The sequence below is a fragment of the Microtus ochrogaster genome, chromosome 8 (genome assembly GCF_000317375.1).
Source record: "Microtus ochrogaster isolate Prairie Vole_2 chromosome 8, MicOch1.0, whole genome shotgun sequence".
NCBI classification, from domain to species: Eukaryota; Metazoa; Chordata; class Mammalia; order Rodentia; family Cricetidae; genus Microtus; species Microtus ochrogaster.
In genome coordinates, this window is record NC_022015.1 from 9,450,197 (window position 1) to 9,455,076 (window position 4,880).

Here is a 4,880-nt window from a genome sequence, read left to right on the forward strand (position 1 = left end):
TCTTATTGCCAAAAGGAGATGCATGTGACTCAGGAAACTCAGATGTTTTGAGGTCAGGCAATCAAGAACTGTGATTGGGTAAGGCTGGCTCACATGCCCACCTCGGTGGCCTGGGGATTGGATAGGAACTCATGATTGACAGGCCCGTTCCCACAGCAGGGTTGGAGCAGAAGAGAAGGGGCTCCCATAGGGAAAAGATGGCGTCCTTGAATGACAAAAACAACAGATGTCCATCCACTGCCACTGCCAACTCCAGGCCCCGGGGCTCTCGGCTTGCCAGTCCGATTTGTTTCTGCACCTCAAGGGCCCCAGTTGGTCTTGCTCAGCTCTCCACACGTCCCTAAGGAAAAGGATCTGGGCTGTCTGAAGCAAATCATTTTCAATACATATCACATAGAGAGTGCTGGCAATTTCACCCCCATTTAATTAGGTGTGGAGTATTCATGCTTAGGGGATGATATGACGAATTTCTCCATTTATCCTTGTGACCTAGACATGGGGCTCCTTCCAAAAGCCCACGGAATTCCCTTTGATTTCAGAGGTCAATCAGAACCTGCAGCAGAAAGCAGGGAAGTGCACCTGCCCCCAAGAAACAATATTTCTCCATGGTTCAGAAGCTTCAGCATCCCAGAATGCCATGCTTCATGCTGGGCCTTCCAATTCCTGGTCCCCTCATGGCACCTGCTGACTTAACACCTCCAACAATGAAGCTAAGGAGAAAGCTGAGGTTTCCCTGTTGTAGAAAGCACAAGAGGGGAGTGGGCTCCATGGCAAACTGAGTGAAACCGAGGCAAACTCTTACAAATACTTTTTAGGAAGCACTCCAAGCCCAATCCACCTATTGCCAATATTCCGGTGTCTCCCACCAATACAGAGACTCCTCCTTGAATTTTAGGACCGGTGAACCCTGTGTCTAGACACTAGTTTATTAGGGCTGAGCCGAATCACCTTTGAGTTAAGTTCTCTGAGGCCCCTGGACCCATGTACCCAGCAGTACTTTTGTGACAAGAATTACATATTCAGCTGTTCAGAGAAATTTAAAAAGAAGTGTGGGCTACATAACCTAGTGACTGTATACAGAAGGAGCACAATAAATGTATGTCTGTTCTCTTTGCCTTCCTATCCCAAAGGAGCAAGTTCATAAAGGGCAGAGATGATGTCTATGTTCCCAGCGTGAGATGCAGGATTTGTGTTCCTGTGTTTGATGAATGAATACATGAGCGGACGAGTAAGTGGGCCGCATGGCTACTATAGCTGCCCTTCCTCAGAGGCATTCCATTCGGCCTTGTCTCTATAGCCATTCGCTGCTTGACACTTGATGTCTAGTATTTCTGTTTACAGCAAGGTGACATCATCTTGACTCAACTATCCCTGGAGATACCACAGGCAGAAATGCTCTCAAGCCCTATCCTGGGCTCCCCTTCCCCTGAATTAGCTCATTTTACTCCCCCTCATTCTGTACACTTGTCTATTTTTTCTCCTCTGCAGTGTATAGCCCTCCTAACAGTATTCCTACTCTGTTGTTCCTTAAAATAACTAATTCGGAGCTACACGGAGAGCATACTGTAGCACGATTTAGAACTTAACACCAGACGCGTCTGTTTCTAGCTGAGGCCGGGCGTGCTCTACATGGTAGAGCTATAGACAAGACAAGTGTATTGTCAGAAGCTGCTTCAGAAGCCTCTCCCCAGCCTCCTGTCTGCATAGTCTCCAGCTTCCAGACAGCTCCCTCTCTCCTTCCTCTCTTTCGTTTTCTGTCCTTCACATCCCCACCCCTCTGTCATCTCTTCTGCACCTGCCTCTCAGGATGCCTGCACAACAGAAAAAAATCATCCAATGGGGCTATGCAAGTCCTGATGCCCAAGTAATCTCCAGCCCAATCAGATCAGAGTCCCAGAGCAGGGAGCCCAGATATCCATCATTTCTGAGGCTTTCAAGTGCACCCAGTATGCAGGCAAAGCAAAGAACCACCACAGCGTACTGAAGGGGCAGCCTGCCATCAGCTGAGGGAGACCATCGATGTACCCCACGTTGGTGCTAGCCATTCCTCACACAGTATTATGGAGATGGTCAGCTTGAGGCTACAGGTCTTCGTGTCTATAGCACGACCTCATGTTGCTAAAATCATAACCAGAAGGAACAAGGACAGTCTCCAGCATTCATAGAAAACATCTCAGAGGTTCTGAATTAACTCAGCTTCCTTTAAGATGGGAGCCTTGGAATGCACCACGAATCCCAAGGAAGTGTCTGTGTTATACAGAAGGGAATCCAGGCAGGTAATACCTTCTCAGTTCCTTCTAGAATGCAGAACTTGTCAGGGGCTAGTCACATGTGTATCACTTGTTTTGTGGTATAAGCAACCACCTGAGAGAAACTGAGCAAACAGCCTTCGAGAGTCTGAAAGAAAAGTGGGGTTGTGTGGTGGTGGTAGGTGGCAGGGTGCCTGTTTCCAGCCCAGCGAGCTCATAAAGCCTAGCCTGTGTGGAGTGCTATCGGCAAAACTGTTGCTCGCAGCAGAGGACTAGACTGTCGCTTGCTGAGTTACTCTCACCGGTCTGAGCTGGTCGAAGGACTGAGCTAGGCATATCTCAGGTACCCAAAACTCAGCTGAAACTCATGGCCTTGGCATGATTTACTGGCTGAAACCAGTTCCTCATCTAGGTTATGAAGCTCAGCTAACATCCAGACACCCTGTCTTCAGACACACCTCCCTCAAAGTGTGGTCCAAGGAACACAGATCAGCATGGGAGCTTTTAGGGCCCCTTCTAGACTTTTTAGGACACAGCCTCATTTTCATGAGACCAGTTTGCACCCAAGTACATTACAGTTTGAAAACATGGACCTACCCTCTTTATGTGTCCATAATAGATGGTTGCACACCAAATAAACAGCGTTGTGCAAGAAAGTGTGGCACAGATCAAGCCCTTATCCCCGGGGAACTCAAGGTGAGGGGGAGAGCCTACTGTAACAGCGTATGGAGAACCAGTTCAAGGCACACACAGGTTACCCTGGGACCACGAACAAAGTGTACCAGCTGCCTTTAAACTTGTGCATAAGTGAGCTTAATCGCTTTGCTTCTTATGTATGAGTCACACTATATTAAAGATGGCTTACACCTATTATCCAGCACTTGGGAGGTAAAGGCAAGAGCATGCCAAGTTCAAAGCCAACCTTCAGCAGGATTGTGAGCCAATCCAAAACCAGAATTTTCTCATGCTTGATCAATAATACATAGAAATACCAGGTAAAAAGTACCTCACGGTGTTATATTCGCCTCACCTGGTTATTGTTTGCCGTGTCCTTCCTTGGGACAGTCCTTTGCTTAGTGTGTTCACTGCTGATTCCCGGGAGCCCAAAGACAGCCCGTTTAAAATGAATGAGTGGAGAATGAGGGGCTAGATGAGCTCTGGACAAAGCCATCTGAATCAGATCCTCTCCTCATCCCTACCGGAATGTTCTTCCTGCATTTGGAGATCAGTGGGCATGACCACCCTGCCTTCCATAGCCTATCCCGGAAACAGCTTCCACTGTGATATTGGTTTCATGTGGAAAATTAATTCCCACGAGAGCTGGGCTCTAACGTGAGTGGGCTCCTGCTCTGCTCAGGGCTAACCCCTTTACACTAGCTAACTCAGTGCCAATTAACAGTCATTAATTCAATTTTCTTGAAATTGGACAAGCAGACCCAGAAGTTCACAGAGCAGAACAAATTCCTGGAAAAGAGAATTTTCATTCTGCATCGCAACCTCCTGAAGGATGAAGACCCCTTCCAGGGGGAGGTGGAAATCAAACAGCAGCTCAAGGTCACCTTGGGCGCAGACTGCTGTGTTACCATCTAAGGCTTGAGAAATGGGTGATGTAGGATAGTGCTCCACCCCTCCACCCACACAAACACCAAGACATGCTGATGTACGTGTAGTTAGAAGTCAATGAGTGAACCATAATACTCCTTCTGCCTTTATGATGGTACAAGTGGTACAAAGTTGAGCATGTTGATCTTCTGGTGTTTTATCCTGCCTCGGTCCTTCCAGGTTGAAAGGCTCCTAGTGGTCTCATCCGGAGTCCTTCGTCATCACTGCTTCATTGATTAGCAGCCATTGCTCCAGGTGAGTTCACGTTTATGGGGCTCCGTAGCCCAGGCATGGCCGGAGTACGATTCATGCAGTCTCACAACTTAACAGGCACCAGTCACGCACCAGACAAAAATTCAGAGTTCAAAGTGGTAACAGAGCAGACAGCTTCTCATTCCTTGTGGAACCTAGGGTTTCATGTAGAAGACACCCGTGACTAAAGGAAACGCATACATACATACATATAAAATCACTGCTAGGAAGCAGCAAATGAGGAGATATTGTGTTGGGAGAGCATCTAACGAGAGGATGATCTTGACGGAGATGTCTTCAGGAACAGAGAATGCTGAATCTTGAATCCTATGGTGAAGTTACCATTAGCATGGCCAGAAGAGAACTTGGAGGGGGGCACAGATGTGAGAGCAAAGCATCTGTGATAGAGGGAGTCCTGAACACAGGAAGGAAAGAAAGGACCCAACAAGTGTACCACCCAGGGGACCCGAAGAACAGGCAACGGGGTTGCACTTAAACCCAAGTTTGATGGAAAGGCTTTGATCTTTGATTTTCAGAGACCAGCAAGAAGGCAGTAAGAACTTGAATCTGGTGGCTGGTTGCTAAGCAACTATGATGACTCAGGTGGGGTTGCAGGGAGGGGGCGGTACTTAGCCAGGATGTGCTGGAAAGAGTTCCTGGAGACAAGATTTTGTTTCAGAGTTTGAGAAGTTCCCACGGCCCTTCTTGCTTCCTATCACAAAACCGTATCTCTCTAGGAGATGCGCATGTCTGAAAAAGCCGCTCGGATGAAAGTTC